Source organism: Rhineura floridana, chromosome 10 (genome assembly GCF_030035675.1).
Source record: "Rhineura floridana isolate rRhiFlo1 chromosome 10, rRhiFlo1.hap2, whole genome shotgun sequence".
NCBI lineage: Eukaryota > Metazoa > Chordata > Lepidosauria > Squamata > Rhineuridae > Rhineura > Rhineura floridana.
The window spans coordinates 53,424,766-53,445,242 of NC_084489.1; positions in this window are offsets into that span (position 1 = coordinate 53,424,766).

Consider the following 20,477-nt stretch of genomic DNA (forward strand, 5'->3'; position numbering starts at 1 on the left):
CCAAACGTCTCCCGTCGACACCATCTGCGTAACCAGTCGTTGACCTGCAGTATCTTCCTTTCCCTTTGTAGTCCTCTATCCTTCACGGGAAGAATTGACAAGAAGACCACCTGCGCCCCCAAATGCTTGACCTTCCTACCCAGAGTCTCATAGTCCGAGGTGATCTGTTCCAAGGTGTTTCTGGCCGTGTCGTTCGTGCCCACATGGATGAGGAGAAAGGGGTACCTATCTTGTTTCCCAATGAGCCTCGGCAGGTTGTCAACGACGTCCCGGATGCACGCCCCAGGGAGACAACAGACTTCCCGATTCATTTTGTCCGGCTGGAGCACTGGGCTGAAAACAACAGAATGAAATTTAACAAGGATAAGCAAAGTTCCACATCTAGGGAAAAGAAACAAAATGAAGAGTTAAAAGATGGGGGATAATTGGCTCAGCAATACTATCCGCAAGAAGGATCTTGGGATTGTTGTTGATCACAAGCTGAATATGAGCCAACAGTGCAATGTGGCTGCAAAAAAGGCAAATGCTATTTTAGGCTGCATTAACAGAAGTATAGTTTCCAAATAGCATGAAGTATTAGTTCCTCTCTATACGGCACTGGTTAGGCCTCATCTTGAGTACTGCGTCCAATTCTGGACATGGCACTTTAAGAAGGATGCAGACAAACTGAAACGGGTACAGAGAAGGGCAATGAGAATGATCAGGGGACTAGAAACAAGTCCTATGAGGAGAGACTGAAAGAACTGGTCACGTTTAGCTTTGAGAGGAGAAGACTGAGGGGAGATATGTTAGAACTCTTCAAGTGCTTGAAAGGTTGCCACATAAAGCCAGGATCTCTTCTTGATTGTCTCAGAGTGCAGGAAACAGAATAATGGACTCAAGTTATAGGAAGCCAGATTTCAACTGAACATCAGGAAAAACTTTCTAACTGTTAGAGCGGTACGGCAATGGAACCAACTACCTAGGGAGGTGGTGGGCTCTCCAACACTGGAGGCATTCAAGAGGCAGCTGGATAGCCATCTGTCGGGAATGCTTTGATTTGGATTCCTGCATTGAGCAGGGGGTTGGACTCAATGGCCTTATAGGCCCCTTCCAACTCTACTATTCTATGATTCTATAAATTTTACTTGGGGTGTAATCCAAGTAGTATATATACTGGGCTGAGGGGAGGTAGATATTGAGGATCCCTGGCTGAGGAGGATGAGCCAGGCTATGCTGCCAGAAGCCCCCCTCCAAGTGCAGCCGCGGCACAGTCATGGGGCAGCTGGCCCAACCTGATTAGGGTTGCCAGGTTCTTAGCCTGAGACTGATCCTGTATCTTTAGGAGAAGAGAAAGTCAGTCAAGTGCAGGTGTTCTTGCAACTCTGTAATGGGAAAAACCACAAGATGGAATTCTCCCTTCCCCCTGCACAACTTTTAAAGTTACAGAAGACCTCTTGGTCTTCTGTAACTTTCAAGCATTTTAATGTGAATTTCTTCTAATTAAACAGCTTTTTGTAGGTAGTTCAGACTAATGTACACATTTTTGCAAGGAATTTCTCATCATATAAGGCCATTTTTGTATATTATTTTCACTCAGATATTCATTTTTATGCACACTTTCCCCTAACGTGCATTTTTGTCAACATTGTTTGGTTGGCGAACTCCATTGAAAAATTTGAATAAGTGCGAATTTTGAAGGATGGCCATGTTTCAGTTCTCATATTGCTTCGGAAAGTGTGAATTTGATAGATTTGGCTTGAAATGTGAACTGAATCAAATTTCTCATCCACCCCAAAATTAGAGGCATGGGGACTATGTGGGAACTACTTGGCAGATTTTAGGCAAGTGCTGGAAAGTGAGAACCATGCTAAGCCCAATTCTTAGATTAAACATATGGCCTTACTTGGACAGAAAGCTCAGGCTTCAGCTAACCACCCAAGGAGTGAAAAGCAGCTTGGACAGCCAGCCTCGGTGAACATGAGTGGTCAGAATGATACTTTCTGCCCCCTCCCCAATCTTCAGTTGACTCAGCCATGCCTGTAAATGAATAAAGTTGTGGCCTGGTGATAAACCAAGAGTAGCATCCATTTCTGTCTTGCTGGTTGCAAGACCTCTGCCTGAGCCCCTGGAAAGCTGCTGCCAGTCTGAGTGAACAATACTGGGCTAGATAGACGAACAGCCCAACCAAGCATAAAGCAGCTTCCTGTGTTCATATGGAGTTGCAACATGATGCAGGGCTTCATTAGGTTACTGGAGCTGGCATCAGGAATTATATCAGGAGGTGTGATCTCTGATGTGGTCCCGGCCAAGGCATGTTAACAAAGCAGATACATTTCCATTAGGAAAAGCCACCATTGTTACATTAGTTCTGCAGTAATGTAGGGAAGATACTTAATAGCCCTGTCCTCAGATCTATCATGTGTGCAAAAGAGACTGACACAGAAAGGAGAATGCCTCATCACAAGGGCAAGTCTTTGGGATAGCCATGAGAAACATACTGCAAATTCCTCAGATAGGCTCTAATTACTACCGGAGCCATGTTAGCCCAGCAGCTATAAATAATCCACATTTTTTCCTATCTTGTAAAGACCTTAGACTAGGGTACTGGTGAAGTAGTATAAATCATGCTGTGTTATTTAAAAGGTACTTTAAACAAACAGGAAAATCTATGTGGCATATATCACAGGATTTGTCAAAGCAATAGAACCAGAATGTAGCTTGTCTCATTTAAAGGCACAGATACAAATATAAATGAAGACAAAACTCGAGAACCAAAATAAGAATAACGTCCTGAAAAATAATATCACAACAAGAAAAATGTAATTTTGAAAGGAAAACAAAGAATTGTTGCCCTCTTGCCTTTACAGTCATTTTGCCTTGCTTTCCTTCCAAACCTGAATAGAGTGAAAAATGGGGTCTTTCTAATGTTTATGCCTACATATGAAAGTATGAAACTGACTCTATACTGAGTTAGACAATTGCTCCAACTAGCTAGCTATTGTCTGCCCTTCTGTATGTCTCTGTAAGGCAGGTGAGGGGAACCTTTGGCCTTCCAGATGTTGCTGAACTACATCTCCCATCAGCCCCAGCAAGCATGGCCAAGGATTATGGGGGTTGTAGTTCAGCAACAGCTTGAGGGTCAAAGGTTCTCCATAGCTGTTGTAAAGTCTGATGCAGTTGTCTTTTCCAGCTTTGCTACCCCAGATCCTTTAAACTAGAAATATTATTTATTTCATTTCATTTCTGAATCGCTTCCTATGAAGCATCTCAAAGCGATTTTATGATACTACCAATCCCTTATCTTTTGTATCAACAGTGATCTACTGGACCTGGTGCTGGACCTCAAGCAACTATCATTGGGCTAGACGTCATGTCCCCAGTGCAGTAAAGGAAAGAGACTCTGGATCTGCCTAGTGGTACTCTGATTTCATGAAGCTTCTCAGCTCAAACCAGTAATTCCTTATGCAGTTCCTCAACTACAAGACCTAAGGGATTCATTTCAACAAAAGCAGAGGATGTTTCTTCCTGTTGAAATGAATCAGACAGTCATCTGGGACGAATGTGGATGAAGAAGATATATAAGATTCTGCATTAGGATCTGCATTAGGAGAAAAATAATCCCATCTGATATGTGACATAGCAGTGGGGGCAGTTTACAGGAAAATCACGAGTGTTAAAATGTTACTGTTCATTTTAAATTGAATTTTTAATTGAAATTCTATAAAAACAATATTTAGAATGTCTTGGTTTTAAACAAAAGTTAAGAAAACAGAATGTGTAAATAAATGTGATGTGTGGCAAAAATGCTCTTGATAAAAATGATGACAGAAAGAAAAAGTAATAAATACAGGAAGCAGGACCTAAGTGCAACATTCTGCTTAACTAATGCAAAAGATCTTCAGTTCAGATCTACATTAGAGGAACAGGAGAAATCATAACACCTCATGATGCAATTTGATGAATCATTGTTATGAGCCATCCTTACAGTGTTAGAAGTTAAACTATTCATTGAAATTTATGATGCTTCTCACAGGCTCACCTCACATGAGCAATCCAGTTCTACCTTCACAAAGGAATGTAAAGTTGTGGGCATCAATTGGTTGTTGGTTATTATTTATTTTGCAGAAACTGTCACTATAAAATGTCTTCATGCTACAGAGGACATGTTTAATATACCACATCATATTCAATTCCCTGAACGTGAAGCAAGCAATACAATGCCTCTGAAGTATCAATTTGCTTGGATATAGTGGTTTGATTACATGTGAGTGAAAATTGTTTTCCACGGGAGAGAAAATGGGGATTTCTTCAATGCACACTTCTTAAATAAGGAACTGGGGCTGACCTTATTTATGGTAACCATTGTTTGGTTACCATAAAACCATAAAATTTCCAGTTCTGGGGTGGGGAAGAGGGAATAGATGTCTACACACATGTATAGTATACACACAATTGCACAGCACACAGGAGTATCCAGTGTGGTGTCCTCCAGATGTTATAGACTACAACTCCCATCAGCCCCAGCCAGCATGGCCAATTACAACATCAGGAGAGTACCACATTGGTATTTACATTCAGTTCATTTTCAGGCACGTTCTTCCTGTGCCAAAAGGGTAGGCTGGAAAGAGAAGCCTAGGGTCAAGATCATTGTAGGGGCATGCCCCATGACACAATGCCTGGGCTTAAAGCTAGCAGGGTGAGAGTCACAGGGTGTGGGCTGGCTTGGAACACTACAGATGGTGTGTCAAGAGCAGAGGATGCAGATGTGAGATGCAGAGAGAGAGAGAACTCTGGTGACAAGGAGTAGAGGAGAGCAAACATGGACAAAAGGTACAGGGGAACTTGTGCTGGGGTTGGCAAAAAGTCCTGGTGCAAGAGGGACCAGGAGAATTAGACTAGAAGCTTCTCACTGGAGAGTAGAAGGAGAGCGGAAGGAACTGAAGGTTGCTTGGTAAGGCAGGAATCTGAGCAATACACTCTGTGGTGAGCCAGAGAAGTGACTGTACTGTAAAGAACCCTACTGGCCCAAGAAGTCCACCGATGAACTGGGTCTTGAGCTCCTTCAGGAACTAGGGACCTCCAGGTGAACCCTGCAAAAAGGAATTGAATTGGTATTCTGAGGACTTACTGCACTAAATGTATAACAGTACACTTTTGAAATATATTGAATAATCCCATTTTGAAAATAAAGAACAAGGGTGCAGCTCATCTTTGCTAAGTCCATAAATAAAACTGCCTGCCAATAACTCTAACCAGATTTCCTTCTCATCAATGGAAAAAGTGCATGCTAGAACTTCTTATTAAGTTATCAAGTCTTACACCACTTTGTGTATCTGCATTACCAGTCTTCCATTCCAATTGGCTGCAGTGACACCTACTGGAGAGCAATGTCATTTCACCAAACAGATCTTTCATAAATGGTGGAGAGATATGAAGATGTCTCCAACAACTCCAACCTCTGACAAATAACCAGTCAACATTGTTGGTAGCAGACACAAGCAAACGTAATAATTCCCATGGCAGCCTGAAGGTCACCTTGAGCTCAGTCCTTGCAGCAAACTAGCATAGCAGCTCCACTCACCATAATGTATTTGGTAAAACTTGAAAACTGCTACAACAATAAACCCAATGGGAAATGATAACCACAAGAGACACTAGAGAACAAGTTAACAGTCATTCAGTAGACATTTATGTGTGCATAGATGAATGAAACAATGTCTGTTACATGAAATGTACTGCAATGCCCTTTAGTAACAGATTTTTCTCTCTCATAAACCAAAAGAGCCCTAATTTGTTAAACGTGTCTTATAGCTTAATGTTGTCTGTGCGCCATTATTCCGGGTATTGTTAATCTGGGTGATATAATGCATATAGAATACCTATTTTACAATTATATTAATGCTCGTGCCATAATATCCTTTATAGATACAGAGAAAGCTAAACTGTTGTTTGCATATAAAGACCTACTTTCAATCCATGGCCTTCTAATAACAAGAGTCTTCGAGAATTTAGCATCCCCACAATTGTTAACTCTGCCTATTGAAGCTGAAGTAATAGAACTCCCGATAAATCGGGAAAATAATTTGGACAACAATTTTATTGATTTGGAACCAGATGTAGACCCTCCGCAAATTCGAGATATGGAGTCGCTGGCCCTGAAAAACCGGGATACAGCAGAGTTACTAGAGCCACCTCCTGTATCAATGAAGATAGAGGGGGGAAAGGAACAACTTATGGAAGAGGAACAGAACTTACTCGATACATTCCTTGCTCTACCTACAGAGGCACAAAAAGACATCTTGATAAGACTCCATAACCTAACAGTTTCATTAGAAAGGAAGATGGCAACCTGCAGGGAGATAGGTGATAAATGTAATGTTAGATCAACTCAAATTGTAGCAGAAATTAATCTGCTAGCCCCAGATATGTCTCAAAAAAACCCAAAGAAGAATTCGGTCTCAATTATCCCTAAGACCGGACTTTCGGACTGCACAACTGCAAGGTGGGCAACTATGAGATGGCTTGAACCCAATGAAGAAGGTTCTCCACAGAAACCAAGTAGTATTATGAATCATCCATTTAAGAATTTGCATCTGAAGAACTCAAATGTAAGCAGGAATGATCCACTGTTAGATAAAATTGATTGCTGGGAGAGAGAATCTGGCTCAACGTATACACCATCAATTCGCCAGGATCCAATACCACAGCAAGCATCCCCTCCTTGACAAAGAGTTAAGGAAACTAATTCACATCTTTTGTTGTTATCATGGAATATTGCAGGCTGGAGAAATAAAGTAGTTGACCCAGCATTTATGAACTATCTTAAAAAATACGATATCGTTTTTCTCCAAGAGACCTGGTTAAGAGGAGAGCTGAGTCTAAATGGATTTATTGCTCATTCTTTGGACGCTATACCTAGTAACAAAGGGGGTCGAGCTAAGGGTGGTCTAAGCACGCTTATTTCCACCAAAATTCGTGCTACAATTACTAACCTGGATCCTCTTGTAGAGCTTGCAAATTCTGTAATTGTTAGACTTTCCTGGGCGACTCTACTACTTGTTAATGTTTACTCCCCCCCATATCATAAAAAAAAATCAAACAAAGCCAGCACGAGAAGGCTGGAGGAATATCTAATAAGATTATCTGGAGCAGCTCATGACCTCCATGACAGCCATGGGGCTGTCTCAATTTGCTACTGGCCCTACGCATGTGTTGGGGCACACTCTGGACTTGATTTTTGCCTCTGGATTAGGGGATGGTGATCTGAGAGTGAGGAATTTTACATCTATTCCTTTGTCATGGTCAGATTACCGCCTATTAAGGTTTAGACTCACATTGTCTTCTCCCCTCTGCAAGGGTGGAGGACCAATTAAGATGGTCCGTCCCCGGAGACTAATGAATCCTGAGGGTTTTCTGATGGCTCTAGGGAATTTTCCGGCTGATAGAATTGACGGTCCTGTCGAAACCCTGGCCACGCTGTGGAATACAGAAATGGCCCGGGCAGTTGACACGATCGCCCCGGTGCGCCCTCTCCGTTGCAGAGCTCAATTGGCTCCCTGGAGCTAAGAGTGATGAAGCAAGAAAGGAGACGGCTTGAGTGCAAATGGAGGCGAACTCCCGATGGCTGTAATCATGCACTTGTGAGGGTCTCTACCAAACTCTATGTGAAGGCAGTGAGAGCAGCAAAGAAGCAATACTTTGCTGTCTCTATTCAGTCATCTCTTAACCGCCCAGTGGAACTTTATAAAGTTGTCCGGGGACTTTTACACTCTGGTCCCCAGGACGCAATAACACCATCAATTGCCGGCTGTAATGAGTTTGCGCGACACTTTCGTGATAAGATCATGAACATCCGCCGGGACCTTGACTCCATTATTGTAGCAGTTGATCCTAATGAGGTGTCCAGAGCACAGTCTTGTCCTGTTTTACTGGATGAGTTTCAGTTGGTACAGCTCGAGGATGTGGACAAGGTGCTTGGACAGGTGCGGGCGACCACTTCTGCTCTGGATCCTTGCCCCTCATGGCTAATAAAAGCTAGCAGGAATGGAACAGCCGGCTGGGCCAAGGAGGTGATTAATGCCTCTTTACGAGAGGGAGTGGTCCCACCCTGCCTGAAACAGGCAGTGGTGAGACCGCTCCTAAAAAAACCCTCCTTGGACCCTGATAATTTGGACAACTATAGGCCGGTAGCAAATGTTCCATTCCTGGGCAAGGTCCTAGAGCGTGTGGTCGCTCGCCAACTCCAGGCTCTCTTGGATGGAACTGATTATCTGGACCCATTTCAATCGGGCTTTCGGCCGGCGTTTGGTACAGAAACGGCCTTGGTCGCCCTGTATGATGACCTCTGTCGGAAGAAAGACAGAGGGAGTGTAACTCTGTTGGTTCTCCTTGATCTCTCAGCGGCGTTTGATACCATCGACCATGGTATCCTTCTGGAGCGACTTACGGATTTAGGAGTGGGAGGCACTGCTTGGCGGTGGCTCTGCTCCTATCTCGGGAATCGTCTCCAGAAGGTGATGCTGGGGGAACATTACTTGAGTCCCTGGGTACTCCAATATGGAGTCCCGCAGGGCTCAGTTCTGTCCCCCATGCTTTTCAATATCTATATGAAGCCACTGGGTGAGGTCATCAGGAGTTTTGGAGTGCGTTTCCAGCAATATGCTGATGATACGCAGCTCTACTACTCCTTTTCATCTTCGTCAGGTGAGGCTGTTGATGTACTAGACCGCTGCCTGGCCGCGATAATGGGCTGGATGAGAGCTAATAAACTGAAACTCAATCCTAACAAGACTGAGATGCTGTTGGTGGGAGGGCCCTCTGCCCAGATGGTTGACGTTCGACCTGCCCTAGATGGGGTTACACTCCCCCTAAAGGAGCAGGTACGTAGTTTGGGGGTCTTATTAGATCCTCTCCTGTCACTTGAGGCTCAGGTAGCCTCGGTGGCACGGAATGCATTCTACCAGCTTCGGCTGGTAGCCCAACTACGACCCTATCTGGACAGGGAGAATCTCGCCTCAGTTATCCATGCTATGGTAACCTCTAGATTGGACTACTGTAATGCACTCTACGTGGGGCTACCTGTGAAGACGGTTCGGAAACTTCAGCTAGTGCAAAATGCTGCGGCCAGAGTTCTCACTGGGACAAAGAAATTTGACCATATAACACCTGTCCTGGCGCAGCTGCACTGGCTACCGATATGTTTCCGGGCCAGATTCAAAGTGTTGGTTCTTACCTATAAAGCCCTAAACGGCATCGGACCGCAATACCTGGTGGAACGCCTCTCTCGCTATGTACCTACCCGTTCACTACGCTCGACGTCGAAGGCTCTTCTCCGGGTCCCAACTCATAAAGAGGCCCGGAGATCAACAACTAGATCTAGGGCCTTCTCGGTGGTGGCCCCCGAACTATGGAATGCCCTCCCAGACGAGATACGCCTGGCGCCTTCTTTGTTATCTTTTCGGCGCCAGGTAAAAACCTACCTTTTCGCCCAGGCTTTTTAAACATTTTAAATTTAATTTTAAACCTAATATGGATTTTAATTTATAAACTCAATGGCAATTCTATTTTGGATTTTTATCATGTTTAATGTTTTTATAATTGTATTATATTTTTCACACTTGCTCATATTTTAATTGTGATTTTATTTGTTGTACACCGCCCTGAGAGCTTTCTGCTATAGGGCGGTCTAGAAATGTAATAAAATAAAATAAAATAAATAAATAAGATTGACAGAGCATCATCCTGAAGCGCTGGTAATATTGGCGGGAGATTTTAATGCAAGAGTTGGCCCAAGTGATAAAGCTCTTCATTCGAGATTCCATATGTTAACACCTAAAGGAGACAGTCCTACTATTATTCCAACTAGATGTTCAAAGGACAAGGGCATTAATTATGCTGGTTTGCGATTTATGCAGCTCTTTACTAGTATGAATCTAATTTTGGTAAATGGGCGAGTAAAAGGGGACGCCATTGGAGAATTTACCTACCTATTGAGCCGAGGAGGATCAACCATTGATATTTTCATTGTATCTCAGGAATTGTTCCAAGCGGTGTCCTCATGTTCAGTTGCGGAACGCCCGGAGAGTGATCATCTCCCCTTGATTCTTACTTTGGAGTGTGGCAATCAATGTGTATATACAGATCAAGAGCCAACCATTGAAGCAGATCTGGAAATACGACCATCGCGCATTAAATGGCTTCCCAAAACAGAAAAGGATCTAAAAGATACATTGAACTCCAGCCAATGCTACTCTCTTCGAAAATTTATACTTGGTGCGACTTCAGTAGAAACGGCATTTTGGGCCTTTCAACAACTGACTATTGCCCTTCAAAATGTACTACTTATTAAATATAGAAATAAGAAATGGAATAGAGCCTCTAAATCCAAACCTTGGTTTGATATCGAATGTATAGAGGCAAAAAAAATCTAATAGCAGCATATAAGAAATATAAATTCAATAGTTTATGGACCACACTCCTGGAATATCTGGAATTGAAGAAAAGGTACAAAGTCCTAATCGCCCGGAAAAAGAAAGTCGCATTAAAAGAGAATTGGCAACGCTTGCTAAAAGCTTCCAGATCAAAGGATTCCTCTATGTTCGGGAAATTGGTTGCTCAAGGATGGCCTGTAGCCCCTTCTAATACTACTTGCCATATTACAGCTACTATCTGGGAGAACTACTTTACAAAAACTAATGCACAAGACCAGGATTACAAGTCACCATGTAACATGAATATGAATGATATACAGGAGTGGTTAACAGTATCTGTTATGGAAATTGTTAATCTCATAACTAGAATGAAATGGAATAAAGCTCCAGGCCGGGACAATATACCGGCAAAAGTTTTTAAAGCAAATCTAGACTGGTGGGCTGCGGTATTAGTGGCGTGATTCACAAGGATAGATCAATTTATGCAATTCCTGCCAGATTGGGGCCTTGCAATAATAGTCCCTATATATAAAAAAGGTTCAAGATACAATCCGTCGAATTATAGACCTATCAGTCTACTTAATACCATTAGTAAATTATATGCTAGTCATTTATATGATAAACTGAAAGACTGGTCTGAACAAGGTAATATCATGGCAGAAGAACAGGCTGGCTTTAGATCTGATCGATCCACTATAGATCATGCTATTGTCTTACAGCATTTGGTGAATAAGTACACTGCTTATAAGGGAGGGGCCCTATATGTGGCTTTCATTGATCTTAGGACAGCTTTCGATTCAATCTCCAGGGAGCGGTTATGGGAGACGCTAGAGGCCAAAGATATAGATAAGCGTCTAATAAGCTCAATACGTGGATTATATGCAAATACCTGCCTACGAGTTAGATGTAGCAACGTAGGGCATTTAACAAGACCTGTACCCACCTATAAGGGGGTTAAACAGGGTTGTATATTGGCCCCTCTCCTGTTTAACTTCTATATTAATTCTCTTGTGGACAGTTTACAGCAGGTTTGTTCTCATTCGCCTAGAATAGCAGAAAGGCCTATATCAATCCTTATGTATGCGGATGATATAGCCTTGATATAGCATTCTTGTATTGGCTTGGGACGCCTATTAATAGCACTTACAAACTACTGTAATACTGAGTCCCTACTAACTGATCATGATAAGATGAAAGTCTTGGTGTTTACTAATAAAAGATCTAAACATCTATGGAGGATAAACAATTACCCAATTGAACAAGTGGAATCCTTTAGATACTTAGGACTGATATTTCATAGAAAGGGCTGTTGGGGTCCCCAAGTAAAGGCAGCTGTGAGTAATGCCCAAAGAACTATGAAGGCGCTCCTTTCCTTCTACTATAATAGAGGAGGGCAATATCTTCCAGCAGCCATACAAGTCTTTGTGTTAAAGATCATTCCACAGCTATTGTATGGGGCTCAGGCTAGCACTTACAAGAACTACTCTCCTTTGGAAATAATTCAAAATAGCTTTCTTCGATCTGTACTGGCCATGCCCCATTGTGTCCCCAATTATATCCTTCGTTTAGAAGTCGGACTCCCTACTATAGAAGCTCGGGTCTGGACTTGCAGAATTAAGGCATGGCTGAAATTGATTTTTGCGGGTTTTTGTGGGTCTGGCTCCATATGTCCTAATGGATGCCTTTCAATCTAAGTGGAAGAAGATGATTGATACTAAAATATTAAGTCTTGGGTTCTCCTTGTGCGAGATTCTTAAATTGGGCTATGTAAAAGCTGAACAGAGTATCCTTCAACAGATTCGAGATGTAGATCTACAAGGCCACTTATTATTAATCACAAAATGTAGGTATAATCAAAGACAGTTTATATCGGCCACATATTTAAATACGCTGACGGTATTTAAATACCGAAGAGCATTTACATGGGCTAGATTTAATGTCCTGCCCTCGGCACTTTTAGAGGGCAGATACAAAAACATACCCTATAAGGAGAGACTTTGCCCATGTGGTGGAGGAACAGTAGAATCAGTAGAACATGTGTTATTACACTGCCCTTTCTATCGAGACCTCAGACTTCGTTTAATTACTCCAATACTACAAACTCTTCCTGGTAGAAATGGAGCCTTTTATGTAAATTATCTTTTGTCTGATCAGACCCCGCAGATAACAACTAAGGTTGCTAGTTTTTGCTTTGCTGCTATTCAGTGTAGAAGATCTATGACAGCTGTACGCTAGAGATAATCCTAGTTTAGGTTTTACTGAAGTTTTAAATGCAAAATTGTCTAACCATTTTTACTGTATTTGAATAATTTTACTGACTTATATGTGCACTTTTTGGTCTATGACCGCAATAAATATTATTGATTGATTGATTGATTGATGTTGTCTGTGTATCAACAGCTATCAAGTCTGCTGTTCAGACGTTCATGTGCCATGGAAGATAGCAGCAGTATAAACTGCTGGTACCTTACAACCTCCTAAGATACAATTAATCTTTTTGCAGTGGCAGTAGTTATCGAACTTGGGATAGCATATTCTCCTAGAGTAGGGAAGGGGGGGGATTCAATTCAGTTCATATTATTTATTTATTTATTTATTTTATTTTATTCAGCTTATATCCCGCCCGACTAGCAAACAGCTCTCTGGGCGGCAAACATAGAAACATATACAATAATAAAATTACAAGATCAATATAACAAATATAAAAGTACATCATCTAAAATACCAATTACAACATTTACATAAATAACTTAGATTAAAATGCCTCAGAGAAGAGAAAGGTTTTAACCTGGCGCCGAAAAGATAATAGTGTCGGCGCCAGGCGTACCTCCTCGGGGAGACTATTCCACAATTCGGGGGCCACCACTGAGAAGGCCCTAGATCTTGTTACTACCCTCCGGGCCTCCCTATGGGTCGGGACCCGGAGGAGGGCCTTCGTAGTAGACCGTAATGTAAGAGCCGGTTCATAATGGGAGAGGCGTTCCTGCAGGTATCGTGGTCCCGCGCCATATAAGGCTTTATAGGTTAATACCAACACTTTGAATCTGGCCCGGTAGCATATTGGAAGCCAGTGCAGGCGAGCCAGAACAGGTGTTATATGCTCAGACCACTTAGTTCTTGTTAGCAGTCTGGCCGCCGTATTTTGCACTAGCTATAGCTTCCGAACCGTCTTCAGAGGTAGCCCTACGTAGAGCGCGTTGCAGTAGTCCAAACGTGAGGTTACCAGAGCATGAACCACTGATGTAAGGTCCTCCTTACTCAGATAGGGACGTAGCTGGGCTACCAATCGAAGTTGGTAGAACGCATTCTGGGCCACCGAGGCTACATGGGCCTCGAGTGATAGGGAAGAGTCTAAAACGACTCCCAAACTACGAACCTGATCCTTTAGGGGGAGTGTAACCCCGTCCAGGACAGGGTATGTATCCACCATCTGACCAGAGAAACCATCCATCAGCAGCATCTCAGTCTTATCAGGATTGAGTCTCAGTTTGTTAGTTCTCATCCAGTCCATTGTCGCGTCCAGGCAATGGTTCAGGACATTGACTGCCTCACCTGAAGAAGATGAAAAGGAGAAGTAGAGCTGCGTGTCATCAGCGTACTGATGACAACGCACTCCAAAACTCCGGATGACTGCACCCAACGGCTTCATATAGATATTAAAAAGCATGGGAGACAAGACCAAACCCTGTGGGACCCCATATTGGAGAACCCACGGGGTTGAGCAATGTTCCCCAAGTATTATCTTCTGGAGACGGCCCGCCAAGTAGGAGCGGAACCACTGCCAAGCAGTGCCTCCAACACCCAACTCCCCAAGTCTCTCCAGAAGGATACCATGGTCGATGGTATCAAAAGCCGCTGAGAGATCAAGGAGAATCAACAGAGTTACACTCCCTCTGTCTCTCTCCTGATATAGGTCATCACACAGGGCGACCAAGGCCGTCTCAGTGCCAAAACCAGGTCTGAAACCCGACTGAAATGGATCTAGATAATCGGTTTCATCCAATAGCGCCTGGAGTTGGTCAGCAACCACTCGTTCCAAGACCTTGCCCAAGAATGGAACATTTGCTACCGGTCTATAGTTGTTAAAGTCCTCTGGGTCCAAGGAAGGTTTTTTCAGGAGTGGTCTCACCGCCGCTTCTTTCAGACAGCCAGGGACCACTCCCTCTCGTAAAGAGGCATTTATCACTTCCTTGGCCCAGCCAGCTGTTCCATCCTTGCTAGTTTTTATAAGCCAAGAGGGGCAAGGATCAAGTACCGAAGTGGTTGCACGTACCTGTCCAAGCACCTTGTCCACGTCCTCGAAAGCCAAATCTATCAAATCTGTACTTTCTGAAGCAATATGAGAACTGAAATACAGCCATCCTCGAAATTCCTACCCATCCAAATTTTGCAATGCTGTGCTCCAACCAATGTTTACAAAAATGCATATATTTGGGGAAGGTGTGCATACAGATTAATATATTGATGGAAATAACATTAAAAGTACATTGTATTAGGATAAATTGTTTGCAAAAATAGGTACAATGGCCAAAGCTGCATACAAAATGTGTTTATTAGGAAAAATTTGCACTAAAGTGCTGAATTTTCATGAGGACTTATTTTAAAAAATGCAAATTGCTGCAGAAATGTGGAGAACTGAGTGTAAGATTGGAAAAAACAAGAAACAGAGAGAATTGAAATTGACAGATCCTTCTATCCCTATCCTAGAGTCAGTACAAACCCCACAAGTGGTCATAAGTATAGACTCTTGATATTTTGCTCTGGCATGGAATTTTCCTAAGGGCAATTTTCCCTTTCTATTTTGCATACTTGATCAAATGGATTCTTTAGAAACAGAGTCTAGAAAGCAAATGTACAAAACTGTTTATTGTGGCATGATCTTTCATGGATTAGAGCCCATTTCAATCAAATGTGTTACTCCAAATTCGTAGATATATCACTGAGAAAAAGACAAATAATTGGGTGTTAGAACAAATTAAACCAGAACTATCACTAGAAGCTAAAATGATGAAACTGAGGTTATCATACTTTGGTCACATAATGAGAAGACATGATTCACTAGAAAAGAATAATGCTGGGAAAAACAGAAGGAAGCAGAAAAAGAGGAAGGCCAAACAAGAGATGGATTGATTCCATAAAGGAAGCCACAGACCTGAATTTACAAGATCTGAACAGGGTGGCTCATGATAGATGCTCTTGGAGGTCACTGATTCATAGGGTCGCCATAATTTGTAATTGACTTGAAGGCACATGACAACAAAATAAGAGATTGAGAGATAGATATATTATCTACACAGATATAAATAATTAACTTGAAAACCATGAAATGGTTTACATAAAATGTAATAGATATAGTCTATCATTTCTTTGCAAAGCTGAAATGAAATGTAGGGAAAGCCTAGAAAGTTACTTTCTTGTCCACAGTGGGGTGTAGCAAATAAGTCAATTGTAACAGAAATAGGAACTAGATATGTCTAACCAGATTATTAATTACAGTGCATAGCAAGACACTGCTGCTAAGAAAATCAAGCTAACTGATGGGGAAAGGTAAACTGTTGGTCTCTTCTTACGCTAGCCATGTTCAGTCACCCACACTTCATAAACCATGGTCTTTGAATGTGGATAAACACTGTAACCGCCTGCTCTGCCCAGGCCCACCCATTCCACTCCCTTTCTCCTCCCATTGCATACCAGCTTCAGTGTGTGGATCCTGGTTTTCATTAAGCCAGAGTTCCCCATTACATATGAACCTGGCTGATTGTCCTGTGTTCTTAAGAGACAGTAAGCCCAAGTTCCCCACTTCAGACGTAACAGGGAACTCTGGATACAGAAGTTTCTCAGAGCCTTGAGTGTATTGTATGAAATGCAATGTTGAAAGATGAAGAAGCTCTTTGACATCAAGCTGTACGAACAGTCACAGGCAATAAAGGAACTAATAATTTTTGGGCAGGGGGGAGAAATATTGGAATTAATATTTTAAATTTTGTCCTCAAATCTATGCACATATTAATGCACTGCACATATTTATGTACAGACTACAAGCTAGACTGTAGGCTACGTATACATGGCAGCCACCTAGAACTTGATTTATGGTATCTTCAGAGTTAAGCAAATTGGGGACACTGAAGTTAATAATATACATGAAAGATTTCTCCCCATTTGACCTTAAAGTAGTACATTTGACTGATAAAGTGACTTCTGTATACCTCTGTTACATAGTTTCCCACAAAAAGTCCCCAATAAGACTGATCTTCATCTAAAGCAAGCCCTGTGAACAAGGTTATGGCCACCCAGATCAAATTATAGAAGACTGATATGTCTATGTGTGTGTCTCTCTGTAGCAGTCAGTGGATGGAAGGAAACCAAGCCCCACAGAAAGTGAATGCAGTGCCAGCAGGAACCCAAAGCATTCTTTGAGTGGATGCATGAAAGGGAGGAGTTCTAGGGAACACCAAAGCAACAGTCTTCTTCACAGTTACACAATGCTTTGTAAAGTTTGTTTCGTGCTTCAGCCTTCTGTGACATGATTTCATTAAGTCTGAAGCAGCAAATGTCACAGGATGTCTGGATAAAAAACTGACTATAAACTGGGGTAGGAGGTAGGGATGGATCAGCAGGAAAGTTGGTGTTGGGAGGAAATTCAGCAGTCTGGAAAAGTGAAACCAAAGATTGACATTTTGTAACTCATAAGAAAGATGAATGACAGACTTAAGTCAGCAGCACTATTTCTTCACACGGCAAATGAAAAAGCAAGTTAAGTATTTGAATAATGCATTTGATTGATACATTTGAAGCATACTGTGCACCTAGTATAAAATCAACATATGAAAGTCCAGTGTTACGTTGTAATTAAAGTGCCAGACTAGGACCAAGGAAAGCCAGGTTCAAATCTCCCCTTATTAAGCTCACAGGATACCATGGGCCAGTCACTCTCTATCCGTCTCACCCTAGCTTACCTCACAGGGTTGTTGCAATGATAAAATGTGGAAGGGGAGAATTATGTAAACCACCTTGAGCTTATCGGAAGAAAGGAGAGATGTAGCTGAAATAATTAAAAATTATTTGTTAGAACTCAAACTCACAAATCGTGTGACTGGTGTAAAGCTGCTAGAAGAAGCTTGAAATTGAAGACATGCATCAATAGCCTTCTAAGGATAGCAGAGTTGGTGACACCAGTGATGCATGAGGTCATCTTGACTCATGTCGGATTAGCTAGGAATTAAGCTACCAATGTGGTTTATTTCTAAGTCAATCCAAAATGGTTCTCCTAGCCCCTCCCTCCTGAATCCAGTTTGAAAGCTGTTTTTTGTGTTTTTTTTGCTGCTAAGCGTTGTGGAAGCTTGCAAGTAACCATGATCCCTGACTGCATCAGCCATTTTTGAATTTGTGGTGGGTAGCAGGAGTCATACCATGCTGAGTAAATGTTGTTGGTTCAACACTTCAGTCTCCTGTGGCTTTATTTGGCAAAGTTTTCAGAAGTAAATATTACAAAGAGAGAAACATCCAGAAGGTAGGAAAGATCAGAGAGGAAAAGACCAAGCAGTTGATATAGGATTCGCCCATCGACCCAGGTTACTTGTGCTTTTAAACCTGACAGCACTAACCAGCCCAAGCTGAAGATCTGCAGGGGAGGACTTGCTTGCCATTTCCTTGCAAAGTGTGGCCCATGGGGCTCCCACAAATAGGAAGGTGTGGCAGCGAACCAGTTGTGGATAGGGATGGGGAGAAATTCAATTTGGTTCGCATGTAAAGCCAAATTTGACAAATTCATATTTTTTGAAACGATATGAGAACCAATGCACAGCCATCTTTCAAAATCTGCACTTATCCAAATTTTATAATGCAGTTTTCCAACCAGTGTTTACAAAAATGCATCTATTAGGGGAAAATGTGGATTAAATGAATATATTAATAAAAATAACATACAAAATGCATCATATTAGGAGACACTGCTTGTACAAATGTGCACATTAGTCAAAACTGCATACAGAAATGTGTTTTGTAGGAGAAATTTGCAGTAAAACGCTGGACAATTTTCATGAGATTTATTTTTAAAAATTGTGAATTGCTGCAGAACTGAATTTCAGGGTGGAAAAATGAGAAAATAAGAGAACCGAAATTGACAGATCTTTCCATCCCTAGTTGTGGAACATCCTTCCTGTGGATATCCAGCTCAACACTAGTGTTTTTCAGGCATCATTTAAAAGCCTATTTATTTTTGTAGGCCTTTGGCACATAACGTGAATGATGTACCTGCAGTGTTCTACCGTGTATTGCAGGTTTTTTAATGTGAATTGTGTTTTTATGGTTTTAACTGTGATTTGAGAGTCTTTCAATATTATTTTGCAATGATTGTAAGCTGACCTGGAGTCCTATTGGAAGAAGGGCAAAACAATGGCATTCCCGCCAAGGCAGGGGCGTGTTTGCCACCACCCCACGTTTGCAGAAGGCTCGGGAACATTCCCGAAGGATTCAAAATTGTGTCACGTGGGGCCCCTGGGGCCAATCCGAGTAAGGGGGGAGCAGGGCATATAAGCCAGGTCCTCCCTCAAATCTTGCCTCTCTTTTGCCTTGCAGCACCCTTCCCCCGGTCAGTATGGGCTTTGCTAGTCTCCAGTTGGGGCTGAGTAGGAATTTTTTGGGTGGGATGCTGATTTCAGCATCCCTTTCATTTTGCCTACATACTGCTGGGATTTGATTTGATTGGCTGAAAGGGAGGATTTGGGTTGTTTTGCTTTGTCTGGCATGGTATTTGGGCAGGTGAGGAAGGTGGGGTACAAAAATAGGTGACTGAGGCATTGTATTAAAGGGCACTCACTAGGGAACCGCCAGTCATGTGTGGCTGGTGGGGATCTTGGGGGTGTCCTTGTGGGACCAACTTGCGCATCAGGGTAAACGCCTGTATGGCGGGGCCAGGATGCAGAGGTTGGAAACACGTGATTGACTCTTCTGGCATGGAGGGATAATTTCACCCACATACTTTGCTAGGGAGTCATGGTCTGTAGAGGCTGACATGCCCAGTGAACTGGAGGGATAAATCCCTCTCAGCTAGGTATCCTCACCTGCTCGAAGTAGATTTAATTTGGTAATTGGCAGAAATAGGATTCAATATAGAATTGTTACATTTTAAATAAATATAACATTATTCCATAACTGTGTCATGAGTCTTCTTTGGTGTGGAGGCAAAACCAAAAATGCATAGCTCCTAATTAATCATCAGGAACTAGGCATGCAGCCCCATGTCCTGAGTGTGGTCCAGCACCAGAACTTGCTCATGCCTCACCAGGTTTGTCACTGATCTATCCAGGACATCTACATAGATTCAGATTCATTTATTTGTATCTTATCATCAGACCATCCCAAAACAAAAGTTTATAAAAGTATGAACGTAACGTTCATCACAGAACAAACTGAAGCAGAATATAACTTCCAAGAATGTGCCAACAAGGTGGCATCAACAGAAGTTAAATTGTAACATAAACACACTTAAAATGCCAAAATTCCCTAGCAGATCATAAACAGCCTCTTTAAAAAGAAAAGATTGGTCCTCATATATACATATATAAAATGAATTTATGCAGAAGGCTGTGTGCATTGGATCTGAGAAAAAGACTTCAGTCCACAAAATACCGTTTAAGGCAATGGAATGTCACATAAAGGAAACCATGAGTCCTAGAAAGGAGATTGGGAAACTGTCCTTCGAGAATGTATGTTTGCAGAAAAGGCTGATCAGTGCTCAAAATATGAATGAGTAAAGGGGAGAGTTGCACTAAACTTCAAGGGGACAGCATATGCTGATGAAACATCTTTAGTGAAGGTTACTCAAGGGGTTTGGGAAGGCCGCCAAAGAAACCCAGAATAAAATTAGATAATTGGTGTAGGGGAAGACAACATAGATGAATGCAAGCAATTATATTGCAGAATCAGTTTTAAAGTACAGATTTTCCTGATAAATGGTTTTGAAAGTTTCATTTATTTTTAACATTCAAGGGGAGAAAAAACACATTAAAATAATGTTTCCAATATCAATCCCTTGGGCTGGATTCAACCTCTCCTTGAGTGCAT